Here is a 17,784-nt window from a genome sequence, read left to right on the forward strand (position 1 = left end):
GATCACAATAATCTAGTAATATGTTTTCTCAGTTTCTATTAAGTTATTTTTAATTTAAGTATATATTTGGGTAACTAAAAGTTTATTTTCTTGACTTAGAAGAAAACATAAGTTCTTTTACATTTATTCAGTTTTAATTGAGAAAATACTGTACAGATTAATTCCAAGATTACTTGTCCATAGGTAAATGAGTCTTCCAAGATACTGAAAAGGTTCAGGACGTTTTTTAGAACTCTTTGAAACTAAGGGATAGAAATTATTTGAAATAGCATTTGTTTCAAAAAGTAAAATAGATTTTTAAAAATTTAGATTAGGTGATAAAGTAAGATGAATAAACCATATGAATACATCATCCTGGGTTTCTTTGAAAGACAATTGCCAATTTTGCACAAGGTCATACAGTCATTAAGCTTAGTGTTGATGCCTTTATATTTTCTCCCTGATCAGTTTTATCTCCTCATTTAATAATATTGTTATAACCTGTTAGGACATATGGATGTTGAATTAACTTTGTCTCATTCTGGCATCTAATTCAATATGTAGAAGCTAAGCAAACTATTATTTACATCGTCAGGTTTTATCCAAGAAGAAGTGGTGCAGTAAAGAGCCCCCAACTCCCAGCCCACCTCCAAAGAAACCCTGTGGATTAGTACTGACTTGATGAAAGTCAATTTCAGGGGCAGCGGTTTTGTGTGCAGGAAAGTGCCAAGCGCTAATAAAGGCAGCTTCTAGGTAGGATAATTATGAAATTAGATGAAAACATTTATTAGGTTCACAGCAAATGCTCTACGAAACGGAAGATGTGGAGCTGAAATACAGCCAGGTTTGGAAACAGCATGCAAATAACCTTCAGAGTCAAAAATCATTCAAAATGTCTAATCCCATAACTGTATCAAAGCTGGCAGGTGCTCACTACACAGAACATTAATTTGGGAGATTTAGAGGGGATTTTAAAGATAACCTTCTGTGCCCAATATGTTAAAAGCAACGTGTCTTAGGATAAAAAATACTGAATGTTTGCTTCATAATCAGTAAAAAGGATGAAGATGCTAAATGTGAATGAGAAAATATTTTCAAAAGCAGAGTTGTTCTATAGGTTTCATTAGGCTTCCCTGTTTATACTTGTGGGCAAGAGTGTGAAAGTAAAATCAGAATTTTTTTTCAGTTCAGGTACAGCAAAAATTGCAGTGATCAGACTGGATCACAATCTGAGGATGTTTGCTGGGTGACAGCAAGAAGATAGTCCTGGGAAATAGCTATCAACACCTGGATAAGGATTTTGAAGGACAATGTTGGTAAAACCCTGTCTCTTGCATCCCAAGTCTCCCAGCAAGGCACTGAGCTGAGTCCTGTACTAGCAAGCTTCACACTGCTGTGTCAGCCAAATTAATGATTTTATGAGAAGCTTCCAACACCTACCTGGGACTCCCAGCGAATTCTGAGTCACTACCTCAATAAACTAAAATTCAATAAGGGAAGGGATTTACAGAAAAATGAGAAGAGATACTGAACAAGAATAAATGACTAAAATGGGCAGCATACATTTGATCTCAGTAAGAATTGTCAAAAATGGCATTAATCTGATTCAGAGTTATAAGATTTTGCGGATCAAAGGGGAAAAGATTTTCTAAAATTACATTATCCTTTAATATGCAACCTTGGTTACTGAGCTTGACAGCACCAGACTAGAAGTGTATTAGAAGAAACCTTCGGGAAGACCTAGGGAAACTACACATTGATTAGTGATCCACAAGACTAAAGAACTAATAGTTTAGAAACAATCACTTGCTGCTGCTTCTAACTGCAGACAAAATACTCTCCCTTTGGAAGGACTTTAGGAAGAGCATGATTGAGCAAATTAAACAAATTGACAAGAAAATTATTTATGAGTCTTTAATACTAAGAATGTCCTAGAAGAAGAGTAAGATGAGTGTTTGCATGCAAAAAATTTAAGTCTCTTTTTGTTTTATTTCATCAGGCTAACTTAGATTCACTTCTGTGATATATAATCAATTGTATATAAGGTTTTATTTCTACCTCAGTTTCACTGCCTTCCTCATAAGCCTACAAGCCTTGATCAATTTTTCCAATGAGGTCTTTGTGAATATCTTCAATTCCATTCACCAGTTTTTTGAACCCACCTAGCAAACTAAAGCTGGAACAATACAAATGACTGCTGGGCTGTTGAATTAGGCTGAAGAAAAATCACAAAACCCTCACAAAATTGCCTCTACAAATTAATGTTCTCTGAACTCAATAGGGCCATTTACTCTGCTCAGCAATTCTTTTCTGTTCTGATAAGATTTTTCTCCATTTTCCATATATCTAATCAAACCATTTCTTATCTCCTCAACCATCCTATCCTATTACCTTCCCACTCATTCTCAGCGGAAAATCTTGCTCCTACTTCGCAGAAATATAGAAATACTCAGATAAGAACTCTTTCAAATTCCTGCCACCCCATCTACAAAAGTGACAGTTTATTATAACTAACTTCTTTCTCTCATAATGAGAGTAAATGTCTCATTCTGACTGAAAATAACTCCTCCATTTGACCCCTGGATGCCCAGGAACCCTATTCCACACGACCTCAGGAACTTCACCCCAATCATTAGACCTTATCCCATTTTCCCAAACTTTCTCTCTGTACTACTTGCTCTTTTTAAAGAATTCCCATCTTTCTCATTTGTTCTTTCACTTCATTCCTTCTCCAGTTGCATCTTCCTTTCTATTTGACTTCTTGAAAAAAACCATCCAAAATCCCTGCATCTGCTTCCTGCTTTCTCATTTCCTGTTCAGATCACCATAATGCAAATTTCATCCCTTATCTATCCCTAAACTAGCTCTCAGCAAGACCATGACTGAAATTTTGTTGCTATATTCAAAGGAAAATTATTTCTTATAGATCTATTCGCCAAGGATAATTTAAGATTGTGAACCATGACTCCTCCTGGAACCCAAAATTCTCAATATTGAACTCGTCTAGGACTTCTCCTGGCCCCTAACCCACCCCCTTGAATGTTCCTTCTCAGTCTCTTTACAGATTTGCCTCGGTCAACTCATCCATTCACGGGCATTATAGCTTGTGTGCTGATGATAAATTCTGCAGAAAGAATCACTCACCCCACACCACTTTTGAACACTTGTGGCATGACATTCTAGCACTCTAAGATGTGAAAAGATGAAAGCAAAATATCCGGACTCACTTGCAATTAGGATCTTTTTATAATACATTTTAACTTTTTTAAAGATACTTATATTACATTTAAAATATAGGGTATTCCCAACCACATTTTCCCACATTAACAACATCCTTCATTAGTGTGGTACATTTGCTACAATTGAAAGCATTGCCACAAAGCATGGATTACAGTTTACATTGTAGTTTACACACTCTCCCACACAATTTTATAAGTTATGACAAGATATATAATGACCTGTATCTGTCATAGCTATGTCATTCAGGACAATTCCCAAGTTCTGAAAATGTCCCTATATAACACCTATTTCCCTCTCCCTCCCCTCAGAACCCCTGGAAGCCAGGGTCTCCACATCAATGATAAAAGCTCTTCCATTGCTACAATAACAATAAGTCTGTAGTAGAATGTCAATAATTCTACTCTAGTCCATCATTCATTCCCCAATCCTGAGGATTCTGGGATGGTAATGCCCACTCTGTCTCTAACTGAGAGAGGGCTTAGATCCCATGGGACAGATGGATGGGGCTATCTTGTTTGCAGCTGTAGTCTCCCTGTTCTTCTTTTGATTATCTCCCACAAACAAATTCAAATGCAACCTGGGAACCCTAACCCTGAGGTTTCTCTAGCAAATATGATCAGAGCAACATTTTCTGGCATCTGTCTTGCTTTTGTGACTTTTGAGTGATAAGGAACACCTTACATATTAAAAGTAAAACTTAAAATATGAGAAAATGCAAAAGAATGTCTTTATAACTTTTGTAGAGAAGAGAGAAGATGAGTTGCAAACCAGGAACATGTATTTACTGCATTTATTACTGACAAAAGATTGCTATCCCAAATTATACAAAAGCATTTCAAAGAAAAAACTCAAGTTTCCTAAATATGTACAAGGATGTACCATATCATTACATAAATGTAAAATGTAAATTAAAATCCCAATGAGAAATAAATTAATATCCAATAGGTTTTCAGAAGTTAAGATGCCTAACAATACCAAATGTGAAATGGATGTTAAGTAATGGACTTAAAACCACTTGGTATTGGATCAATACTAATACTAATATATCTCTAGAGAAAATTTCACCCATGGACACCAGACAATGTGCATAAAAATACTTGTAACTGCAAGTATTGTTATAATAACAAGGAGGTAAGAAAAGCCCAAATGTCCACTAATAACAGAACAGATAAATAAACTGCAGTGTACTCATACAAAGGAATATAAATAACCGCAAAATGAATGAATGAAATACAACTTAGTTCATCAATATTAATGAATCTTGAAAATTGTGTTATTCAAAAACGAAGCAGCATAAGTTCATAAATAGCAAAAAATGAATAAAATATAGACTAGTGATGTGCGTGTGTATGTGTACAAAGAAAATGGTTTTATACTAAATTTAGCACAGCCTTCTAGGCATGTGTGACAGAGGAAAACTAGGTTTGTGAATATTATACTGTTACTATTGTATTTCTTAATCTGAGTGATGGGGGCATGATTGTTTTCATTTTATTATAATTCTTTAAATTTTATATAGATATCTTTCATTGGCTATTTTTTTTTAAATTATTTAGGAAGTTCCTTCCTGAAAGGGAGAGAGCTTTCTCATTAACTAGAAGAAAGGGAAGCATCCAAGTAAAGTTTTTAAAAGATGGGAGAGATCTTTTGTCATAGGCAGAGTAGTGTTCCCATCCCACCCCAAAAATGCCCATGTTCTAATTCTTGAAATCCATGAATATGCTAATTTATATGGCAAAAGGGACTTGGCAGTTTTGATTAAATTAAATATTTCGAGTTGGGAAAATTATCCTGGGTTTTCTGGCTAGGCCCAGTGTAATAACAAGAGCCCTTGTAAGTGGAAATGGAGGTCAGAAGAGTGAGCGAGAATTGAACACATTCTCTGTTGGCCTTGAAGATGGAGGGCGTCCACGTGCGAAGGCATGTGGGCAGCCTCTAAACACTGGAAAGGCCATGGAAACAATTCTCCCCTGGAGCCCCGGAAGGAATGAAGATCTGTCAGTACATTTATTTTCGTCCACTAAGACCCAGTTCGGATTTCTAACCTCTAGAATCATAAGATAATCAACGTGTATGTTGTTTTAAGTCATTAAGTTAGAGGTAATTTATAATAATAAGAAATGAATACATTTCTTCATGTCTAAATCACTCTGGGAAAAGATATTACAACAGATGCTGCTACTGCCGCCACCACCACTACCACCACTGCTTGTTTAGTGAATAGTTTGTGCAAGGAATTTACTAATTATTGGGTACATATATCATGTTTTTAAATGAAGCAATAAACCTTGAGACTAGAGTCATCATTCCCTTTTTTCAAGTAAGGTGACTGAAGCTTGTAAGAGTTAATATAATTGTCAGTTGTTGAAAGTCACACCATTGATTAACTGAGTTCTAGTGCAAAATTTCTCTATATCATCAAACTGAAATCACTTAATAATAAAAATGCATTTTATTTGTGAAAATCACAGAACATAAGATAATGTTCTTAACTGGTGATCCAATCAATTCACTATAGATGTAATGTATATTTTATTATATATGCATTATATGCTATTATAATTTACCTAGGATATACTATTAATATAAAATAATTAAAATAATTTAAGTTTAATTCCATATATAAATATTTAATTTTATTGAAGGACCCAGCTGATGAGTGCACATATACAAAAACACCAATCATGGTAAACATTCCTCAAAATGTGGACATGGGTTCTAAGAAAAGTTAGTAAGTGACTCTTTAGGACTAATCTTCAAACCATTTAAATCATTACGATAGAAGGAATAGAAACTTGTATTAGTAGTTCTAATTCAACCTTTTTTATGTATGTATTGAACTGTACATGAATAGAAGTTTAGTAATTTTCTCTAAATTTCACTCAACCGGAGCTCTAGAGGAGAGAGGTATAGTCAACATATCTGAAAAACATCTATCATATTTCCTTCACTCTCAATCACTATGGTTTTTCACTTTGGTCCCCATAAAAGTCAAGTATTACCAAAGTGACAGAAGGAAAGCATATTAGTGAGTTAGCAGTGGCAGCTTGAGATTATTTTATGAATCCCAAAAAGAGAAAGATTATGTTTGTTAACTAATCCATTCTTCTGGGTGTGATTACTCTTTGTATTAAATTCAATTGAAGGGTCTTTGATTAAATTACCTGTTTAGATTGATTTAGAGGGAAACGAACTTGGCCCAGTGGTTAGGGCGCCCGTCTACTATATGGGAGGTCCGCGGTTCAAACCCCGGACCTCCTTGACCCATGTGGAGCTGGCCCATGCACAGTGCTGATGCGCACAAGGAGTGCCCTGCCATGCAGGGGTGTCCCCCGTATAGGGGAGCCCCATGTGCAAGAAGTGCGCCCTGTAAGGAGAGCCGCCCAGCGCAAAAGAAAGTGCAGCCTGCCCAGGAATGGTGCAGCACACACAGAGAACTGACACAACAAGATGATGCAACAAAAAGAAACACAGATTCCCGTGCCGCTGACAATAATAGAAGCGGACAAAGGAGAACACGCAGCAGATAGATACAGAGAACAGACAACTGGGGCGGGACGGGGAAAGGGGAGAGAAAATAAATAAATAAATACATCTTTTTAAAAATTTGATTTAGGACTTTGGATTTGACTAGGCCAGTGGGCATGACTCAGGTTGAGTCCCCACTCCCTTGCTGGACACTCACTCAGACAGACACAAGAAGAGAGAGCTCTGTCATTTTTTTTGTATATCCACCTCCCCCCCGCCCCCCGTGACTTTTTTTGTGTGTGTGTGTGTGTGCTGTCTGCTCTCTGTGTCCATTCGCTGTGCATTCTTCTGTGTCTGTATTTATTTATTTTATTTCCCTTCCCCCCTGCGGCTTGCCTGCTGTCTGCTCTCTGTGTCCATTTGCTGCACGCTCTTCTGTGTTCTTGCTTGTCTCCCTTCTTTGTTGCGTCAAGCTCTGTCATGTAACAAAAAAAAAAAAAGAAGGCTCAAGCACCTGAGGGGGCAGGGAGAGATGAGCCATTTGCCTGATGGCTTAAACTGAATTTGGAGAGAGAGGGAAGCAATGAGACTGATATAGGAAGCCTTAAAAGGCAAGCCCTGTGCCAGCTTGCAACTGAAGTTGGGAAGAAAATGGAGCAGCAGGGCCTGGGAGAGAAAGCCTGGAGGGGAAGGAGAAACCAGGCAGAAATTACCCACCATCTTGCTTCCACATGTGACAGCTGACTTTGTGAGAAAGCACTTCTTACGCTGCCTTCAGTTGAACTTTTCTTTTTTTTAACAAGTTTATTTATTTATTTTTATATTTTTATTTATTTATTTATTTCTCTTCCCTCCCCATCCCCCCTGGCCCCAGTTTTTCTGTTCTCTGTATCTATTTGCTGTGTCTTCTCCTTTGTCCGTTTCTGTTGTTGTCAGCAGCACGGGAATCTGTGTTTCTTTTTGTTGTATCATCTTGTTGTGTCAGCTCTCCATGTGGGAGGTGGCATTCCTGGGCAGGCTGCACTTTCTTTTGTGCTGGGCGGCTCTCCTTATGGGCTCACTCCTTGTGAGTGGGGCTCCCCTAAGCAGAGGACACCCTTGTATGGCATGGCACTCCTTTTGTGCATCAGCACTGCACATGGGCCAGCTGCACACGGGTCAAGGAGGCCCGGGGTTTGAACCGCAGATCTCCCATGTGGTAGACGGATGCCCTAACCACTGGGCCAAGTCAGCTTCCCCAGTTGGACTTTTCATGGTCTTGCAACTGTAAGCTTTTCTCCCAAATAAATCCCCACTATAAAAGCCAACAGATTTCTGGTACTTTACCATTGGCAGCCTTTGGCCAACTAATACAGCCAGTCAGTGAATGAGGAGAGAAGGAGAGAGAGTGCCCCCAAGAGGATGGATGAGTTTGGATTGAGAGAAAGAAAGACAGCATAGCCACAAAAAAGAGAAAAAGCCAAGTTATTGGCAACAATTTTAACATTTATTTTTTCAGGTTTTAGAAAGTCGTCAAATCAAGTGCCAAGGAAAATACCTTACAAATGCAGAACACTAGACAGCAAGATTAAAATGAAATCAAAGCATTAAAAAATATCAAGTTTAAAATGGTGGATGGAGATCAACTTTCCATTTCACTGTTATTTAGAATCAATTCAAGGGTTGATCTCAACCTTACAAAGAGACAGGAATTGATTTTAATGGCATCCTTGGAAAAAATTCGCCTTGAACACTCTAACAAAAAGATTCCAGGAAAGCAGTTATGCCTGTAATGTTATCTTTCCATGCCTCAAAACCAGAACTGTGTATTACAAGATAGAAAGTATTAAAGAAAGAAAAGTTAGCTGGCACTCTGAGCTCTGGTGCAAAAAAATCTCTACATCATCAAATCCTAACTTTCAGGTAAACAATCAGTTGTCAGTTTTAAAAGCACAAAATTGTATCATGTTGCTACCGATTACACCTCTGGGAGACAAAACTGATAAGTTGACATGAATAGTACAGGTCAAAATGTTTAATAATAAATATGGAAAATGAACATTTGCTTTTACATGTTTCTAAATAAGAAAAAATAGTTATAAGCTTTTACAAAAATAGAACCCATCTAAATTCAACATACATCTACAGCTTTTAAAAGTTAACATACTCAGTGGTTATTCACATAGTCAAAAGTTTTTTCCTTGAATTTATGTAAATATTTATGGATTTAAAACTAGTCGGATCAAATAAATACTGAAAAGTAAATAAAGACAGTTCTAATATTAGAAAGGTGATGCAGTAGATATATCCCCCAGCAGAGAATTCAGGAACAAAATATATCATCCTCAAAAGACCCCTGCAAAATTCTAATCTACTTCAGAATCTCACATTCCATAATTGAGGTCTGGTATCTTCTTTTTGTTGGTTTAATGCTATATATGATAGGACTTAGTTTACTATTAATTAGTAATTATATAATAAGTATAATTAATTAGTATTAAGTATAGTACATGGCATTTCAATGTGGTTGTTTTGGCACAGATACAACTGGCCTTAGAAACTTCTATTCAGAACCTGAAAATTTGCCTTGGTTACTTATTTTATTTTCTATAGATAACAGACATCCTTCATTCATACTTGAGCCTTCCACCAACTACTGGGAAAGCACTGCTAGCAAACAGGGATGTGAAGAGAATCTTGAATTGGGTGTCTTAGCTTGCCAGGCTGCGAAAACAAATACCACAGTCTGGTTGGTTTCAACAACAGGACTTTATAGTCTCACAGTTTCAGAGGCTAAAAATCCAAAATCACAGTCTTGACAGGCCAGGCTTGCTCCTCCACCCTGTGGCTGCTGGTGCTGGCTTGCTGCCATCTTTGTGATTCTTTGGCTTGCATCTCTGCCTGCCTACACAGTGGTGGACCTCCTTCTCTGCTTCTACTGACTTCTAGCTTCTGCAGCCTGGCTGTGTCCAAATCTCCTCTGAGAAGTCCTCCCTGATTCAGTGTGGCCTCCTCTAAACAGGATCCTCACAGGTCCTGTTCACAGAGCTCACACCCTAACTAATCACATCACAAAGGTCCTATTTACAAATGGGTTCACACCCAAGGCAGTGTCTATGAAAACTTGAACATATCTTCTTTGACAGACATGATTCAATCTACCATAGGTAGAGAGATAGAAACAGGTCACAGGCTGGGGAGAGGAACAGGGAATGAGCAATAGGGTAAGGCTTGAAGATAACAGAATCAGGGAGGTGCCATGTTGATCTTAGGGAATACTTAATTCTTTTTTTTTACATTTTCTACTGAACTCTTTTATTAGAGCTGTGTCAAAACAGCTGTACCTGTTAGTCATCTGGCAGGAAACAGATGATGCCCTCAGCAAGTAATTAAAGAGAGTTGAAAGAAAGGACTTTTGCATAGAGGTAGGCAGGGTGAAGAGAAATGACAACGGATTTTAAAACATTCAAGAAATAACGGCCATGCAAAGCTGTGTCCACCACTGCCCTGAATCAAGAGAAGGCAGCTATAGCTGGAGGAGTGGTTCAACTGAGAGAAGCTGTGGCAGTAGTCAGGGGAAAGAAGTCACAACAAAATCATGAAAGCCTAGTAACAAGATACCCCCAATTTTCTTCTCCTGGTCTCTCCTGTCCAGAATGTGCTCCAAGAGGCTGAATCCAAGCAGTAGGTAACAGACGAGGGACTTCATTTGAAACTGTAGGTAGATGACAACTTCTGGGGGCAAAGAAAGCAGAGCATAAGGGTGGGATGGATAACAAGAATATCTAGCACAGTTCTCCCCTCTGCCCCTCAGGATCCCCTTTTCATTGTTGTTCATCAGTTTTCATATTGTTTCTGGTTAGAATCAATGCAATCACAGCCCTGCCTGAAACCTAAATTGAAACGCCGGTGGAGACCAGGACACTTGATATAAGATAGTAAGGGAAAAGAAAAAAAAAAGAAAAGTTAAGGGAAATACAACTAATTAACATAAAATATAGATTATCTCCATTTAGCCAAAGGATGTTGCTGCTCTTATCCTTTCTTGTTACTGTTGTTATTTGCAGGATCAGATAATATCGGGGCTAGGGTGGGCAGTTTGGATCTCATGTCAGATAAGGACCTCAGCATGCACGGGGCAGTTCTTTAAACATAAAATAGTCATCTTCGGCTCACAGGCATGGCCTTACTTAAGTTCTGGGGGTCTGCGTTGTAAATACTGTAGTGAATCTTGCAATATTCACTTCTCTCAGAAACTTCCAGTAGCCTAAAACCTAAGTAGCAGGGTACTTTGATTTTAGCTTTGACTTGCTTCAGGAAATCTTATACAAGCTGATACTTTATATGCTCTTTCAAAAATAAGAAGTGTGCTCACCTGGAAACAGCTTCCATATTCAAGGAACCACACTTTCATCAGAAGGAATTATAGATCATTTTAAGCAGATTTTCTGGAACAAAGAAGGCTTCTATGTCCACCACTCTTACTTTTTACCCCATGACTCACTTGGCCTTGCCTTCTTATTTTCCCAATATCATTTCACAAGAATGCACTTAGCTCATTTTCTTGCAAAACAGGCAAACTGAGGTCAGGGATATTGTTTCTGAAATAGGAGAAGTCTGCTCATTCATGCAAGATAATTACTTCTTTTGCTCGACTCTCTCAAAGAGAGATGGTACATCAAATGAGTGTAAAATCTCTACGTCTCCACGAAGTGATGTTTAGTATTTCATTTTATATTGTTATGTTCTCTACCATAGAAAGTACCACAGAAAGTACCACAAAGTACTTGAAAAAGTATTTTGAGAATACTTTGTGGAGTAACAATTTCAGCAGAGGTACAATTCATATTAGATTTTTGGCTGGTAATTAGAGGAGTATGATTGGCAGGCCTAGGGTGATATGATGTCTATTTTATGCACAGCAGCTTGGATAAAAATGGTCGGATGTGCAATAAAGAGAAGTAGGGGGTATGCTGTGGAAACTTACTTCACCAATTTGAATATTTATTTTATTGCAGGCCTCCTGGGAGATTTCAAGTTTGACTCAACATATGGTCTGTAAATTTAAAATTAAATTTATTTCAATAAATTTGACACAATAGGAGTTAAGCTCAAATGAAGGATATAAGCATATGGTAGATTTCCCAATAATTGAGAACCTTACACTATGAGGGGTAAATAGAAGAAGTGTTTGGTATTCTAGCATTCATTTTTATAAGAGTATATATAACTGAGCAGATTGCTTATAGTTTTCCTTGATTGTTATTCTAGAGCTTATGTGAAAAGGATTTTTTTTTTATTAAAGCACATTCAGGAAAATAACTGTTGCACTAAAAAAAGAGACAATTTATACATGTATATATGTATATATTTTCCTACATAATTATATACATATATATACCTTTGTGAGTATGTGTGTATTACTACTTAGCAGATATTCCCTTTTTCTTCCCTGATAATAAAACACCAAATTTGTGGCTCTAAAAATCTTTTAATCTCAGGGGAGTTATGTCCCTTCTATTTTTCTAAGGCAATTGTTGAGAACCCATTCTTCACACCAGTGACTGTGCTAAAGTTAGTCCCATGACAATTATAACCAATGAGATATCAGGGAAGAATTCTGGGTCCTTCCTTCTTGATTAAAAACAGAAAAGCCTAAAGTTGTATAATATTCTTTTCTCCTTCTTGAACGTGAACAGGATGCTTGGTTGCTTACAGTCACCTTTAGAAAATAAAGGAGGCAGCTAATTCCTTCTGTTTTGGATGGTCCAATCCTTACTTACCATGATCAGAATCCAGGCTGCACCTGTGCAAAGCTTGAGACTGTTTCTGATGGTGGTGGTGAGGTTTCTTATCCACAGCATGACAGGAAAGCAGGCTATTTCTCCTTCATACAGCCAATCCCTCCCTTTGAATTCTACCCCCTCCATATCTTCTCATGAATTACAGACACTTGGATATACTTTTCTGACACTTATATAACCCACTAGATCCTCTCAAAGCATTAATATTATACTTGATTAAAGCCAAGTCTAACCCATTAAAATATAAAAACCTTTCATTAAACTATATCACTTTCTCTTTTCCTCTTCACTTCCACGTTTTTCAAGAAGTCTATATTCTCTGTCTCCTTTTTTCTACCATTTATTAATTTCCCTTGGCTGCTGTAACTAGTTACCATAAATTCAGTGGCTTAAAACAACACATATTTATTATCTTATAGTTCTGGGTGTCAGATTTCCAAAACGAGTTTCACTGGGCTAAAATCAAGGTGTTGGCGGGATTGCTTTACTTCTGAGGGCTTGAAGGAAGAGTCCATTTCCTTGGCTTTTCCATCAGGCTTTGTGCATTCCTTGGTTTTTGGTCTCCTTCCTCCATCTTCAAAGCCACCAACGTAGCATCTCTCTGATCCTACTTTCTCTAGCACATCTATTTCTCTGACTTTGATCTCTTGCCTCCCTCTTATAAAGACCCTCATGGTTTATTCTTACACTGGGGTCTCCAGAATAAACCAGGATAATACCAATCTCAAGATCCTTAACATTATCACATCTGCAGAGCTCCTTTTCCACATAAGATAACATATTGACAAGTGCCTAGGATTAAGGTGTGGACAACTTTTAGACAGCATTAGCCCACCACACAATTCCCATTCACTCTTCAATTTTCTCAAACCTAACTTCTGCCCCTGTCACTCCAGAAAAAAAAAATTCTCCTCACTAATTCATCAAGAATCTGAATCTCTTAAATCCCAAATATATGTGTGTGTGTGTGTGTGTATTAGTCCTCAGATTCTTTGCATCATTTTAATCAGTTGGCAAATTTTCTTTTTAAAACACTCTTTTACACTATGCTTTCGTGAATATACAGGTCTCACACATTTGCTCTTTCTCTTATTATAATATTTTAAAATTTACTCAGCTTTTAACAAAGAACACAGTTTTCAAATCTGATCCAAATTTATAAATTTGATGAGTATACTTTCTTCTGGCCCTCTACACTCAATGTCGACAGATTTTAAACAGTTTATTTTTTGTAAATTTAATCTTGGATGGAATAGAAGACTAAATTTAGGGCCATGGTTAGTACGAAAAGAAAAACAGAACAAAATAAAAACAATTTTTTCTGCTTGGTGAAGTGATTGATCCAGGGGATATAGCAATCCTTTGGCCTAGCCTCTTCACCTCTGGCCACATCCAGCCTCCTTCCTGGCTTTGTTTTCTAACACAGCAAGCTTCCACTGCATCAACAAGCAGCTGTGGACAAACTCTCCCAGCTCTTGCCCAATGTAGCCACTGCATACAATCTGGGCCTCTCAAAATAGCTGTTTCCATACACTGGGATCCTAAGAGGTATGTTTCCTCAGTACCTCGAATCTTTGCCCATCCTTTTCCTTCTAAACCAGGGGTATATGTGAAGTTCTAATAAGGAATGTGGTGTTAGTAGAGTTGTACAAAGAAAGGTCTTCTCTTTCCTCTTCTTATATTCTATCATGCCTCACTGGTACTTGCAAGGAGAGCTTTGAGTCTTTCCTTAGTATTATCTTTTAATCTGCTGTAATTCCCATTTCTAACCTATGAATTTTGGGGTGTGAAAGTGAAACTTTTCTTCTTTTTCCATGGGTGAAATGAGATTTTTCTTTCTTCCTGGGATAATTGTTTTAGTACATCAATGCAGATTTTGAAACAAGAGAGCTGAATTTCTCCATTCAAGATGATGCTATTTTGGAAATAACACCTCATACCAAGGATTTTTTATTTTTATTTTTATGCCTAACTGTGATGGTTAGAGCTATGCACAGTACTGATTATTACAGTGAGGATATTTTATTTAGACGAAAATCATCAGTAAGTTGATTGCATCTATGGCTGATTACATCTACATCAACTGAGGAGAATGCCTTCAACAATGGGAGCCATCTCATCCAATCAGTTGAAGGCTTTATAAGGAGAAGTGATGATTTCAGCAGTCAGAAGAGAGAATTTCCATCTCTACTTCAGTAAGCCAGCTTCCGCTGGGGAATTCCTCAAAAACCTTGATCATAGTTCACACTTTGCAGTCTGCCTTTTGGAATTTGGACTTGTGCATCCCCACAGTTGTGTGAGACATTTTATAAAATTTCCTATTATTTATAGATATCTCCTATCTTCTGTTTCACTGAAGAAACTGATTAATACACTGTCTTAGTTTAGTAAGGCTGCTGTAACAAAGAAGTACAAAGCTAGATGGCTGAAAACAATAGAAAGTCATTGCTTTATAGTCCTGGATGCCAGAAATCTGAAATCAAGGTATCCAAAAGGCCACGTCCTCTCATCTGTAAGGAAGAATCTGTTGCCTGTTTCTCTCCTGGCTTCTACTACCCCCAAGATGTTTTTGCTTGTAGATGCATCTGCCTCCATCTTCACATGGCCATTTTCTCTCTGTGTTCATGTCTTCTTTCCCTTCTCTTAAGGAGAACATCATATTGAATTAAGGCTCCACCCTACCCAACTATAAACTCATTTTAACGTACCTGATTTTTACTGTAATGATCCTGTTTTCATAGATCACCTTCTGAGCTAGTGGGGATTAGGATGTCACCATACCATTTTGAGGTACACAATTCAACTCATGCCAATGAGTTTTCTCATTTATTTTTAAAACTGCAGGCAGAAGAAAATGAGGGGAACCTCTATAACCAGAAGTTGCATTACTTGTCTTCCTCAGCTCTTCAGTGTGATTTATAGGTCATCTTTTATACATGGCTATAACCCAGGATCAAATCTCTCTCCAGACATGTTTTGGAAATTGTTTTGAGAACGACAGGGGAAGGAACCCCTAAAACTCACAAATAAGCAAACTAATAATATAAATTGTGAAGCAATTCAAGTACCCATTTTGTAAACAAGGGGGAAATATTGAAATACAGATATGAGAAGGGATTCAAATCTATATTTTAAATAGTTATAGAAAATATACATCCAAAATATGCATATATATACACACACACACACACATTTGAAAAGAAAGGGAGTCAGTAATTTTTCAGTTTTAAATTCTAGAATCAGTGAAATGAAATTCTTTTTATGAGGGTGCTGATTTGCCTCATTACCGCATAACCTGGAAGCTACGGAAAAATATGATTTGATAAGCTGGTTCTTCTGTTCCTTTTCTAAAGGTGTATTATGACTCTGAAGTTTATTACACAGAAGTAAAATGGCTCTCAGAGAAAGTAAAAGAGCATATCTTTGCAAAACAAAAAGTCACTCTGTTGGAAACTGGTATTTCATTCTAGGAAAGTTTAATCCAACCAGCTTTGTGTGTGAAATAATGAGCCCAAGAATCAACAGACACTTTTCTCCAACAGTAGCAAAGGTCACAAGCCTTTCGTTGTCCACACTGGAGCTCTCTGTTTTGGCTTTCAGGGTATATATGCCTCGTTTGAAAAGCCTTTCTGTGTGATAACTGCTGTGTCTCCATCTGCCAGAGCTCAGTACATTTTAAGGATGAGGGTGCCACATTCAAATGCCAAATAGGATAAAAATCTTAGGAAACATTATTCTAGGGACAATCTAAAAATGGCATTGGTCGTTTCTAGTAACCTCTCTGTAGGGTCCCAGTTCTAGGGTTGTCTTCATAAACATTGGTTAAATACAATTTATTTTTGTCTAAATATGCAAGGATGACCAATTAGATGATGCAATTACATAGCCTTTAAAATATGTCAAGAAAAAGAATACTATACTTATAATGCTGGCCAAATAGTATAAATAAATGGGAAAAAATCAGCATCAATACTGGGCAGTATAAAGGGAATTAAATAGGCTCTCCTGCTGAAAATGAAGCCATTACCAAACTCCTCTCTTATTCTCACATTGTCTTTCACGTCTCAAATTTAACAATTGGAGATCTGTGTCTTTGAATCTGTGGGCACATCTCTAATATGATGATTACAGTGTAAGAGTAGTCAACAAGTACTGATATATTCATTTCTTGGCTATCACCCTGAGAGAGTTCTAGAAAGGGCAGCAGCCTCTGAACTCTGTGGCAGTAAGGGACCACAGGGGTATGATAAAAATGCTGAGTGTTTAGATGGAAAACTTCACCTGTAGCACAATTTGGTTGGGGAATTCACTATAATTTTTACACCCCTTCAGGTGCAGTATCACAAAACGGTGAGGAATGGGTTCTAGAAACAAATTACTGAACTTTGAATCCAGGCTAAAACCTTCACCTGCCGTGTGCCCTTGGACATGTTATTTCACATCTTTCTGTCAGTTTCTTCATTTGTCAAATGTGGATAATGATAATATACACCTTACAGGGGTGTTTTGGGTGTTAAACATAGCAATCAGCATAAAATGTTTAGACAGCACATGATCTGTTTAAGTAACAAGTAAATATTAACAAGAATAAAAGTAGGAATGATAATGACACTCACATGACGCTTAAGCTACTCTTCACTAGACTGAATTCTGCCATGACAGTGAGGCTCTCTTCCTGCTCTTGGCCATACTTCCTATATATGCATCCCAGTAACAGTCTCTGTGACTAGTTTTACCAATATCTGTGAATTTGCAACTTCTATATTCATTTAAAATATCAGTGAATACTTACCAGGCTGTGGTTAAACTGTCATTTTAAGGTTTCACTACACATATGAACCTCAGTAACTAGTATAAATGGAAGCATATGTTCCCATCCCTTGATGACATAACAAATATTTTTTTATATAAACTTAACAGCTTTCTATTTATTTAGCTGTTATATTTCCATGAAACCTTCATCTACTTAAAGGTAAAGCTTGTGCTCTACATATGTTTAAATATTCCAAATTCCAAGAAATACATAAAACTTTATAATAATCTAAAATGTACTTTTAGGATTTTATTATTTAATTATATTTTCTGTATAACTGAAAAGAAATAAAACCAATAAGAATGAAATAAGTTTCCCATCATTTCCCAAGCATTAAGCCATGCATGGTTTGATTATTTATTCATTCTTTATTCAAATGTCATGCCATAATTGTGTTTATTTGGAGTGTGTATGTATAGCAGTTTGATATTGTCTATGAATTCCAAAAATAGATATTGGATTATGTTTGTAAACTGGTCTGTTCCTCTGGGCATATTAGAT

The sequence above is a fragment of the Dasypus novemcinctus genome, chromosome 15, assembly GCF_030445035.2.
Source record: "Dasypus novemcinctus isolate mDasNov1 chromosome 15, mDasNov1.1.hap2, whole genome shotgun sequence".
In the NCBI taxonomy this organism is placed as follows: domain Eukaryota; kingdom Metazoa; phylum Chordata; class Mammalia; order Cingulata; family Dasypodidae; genus Dasypus; species Dasypus novemcinctus.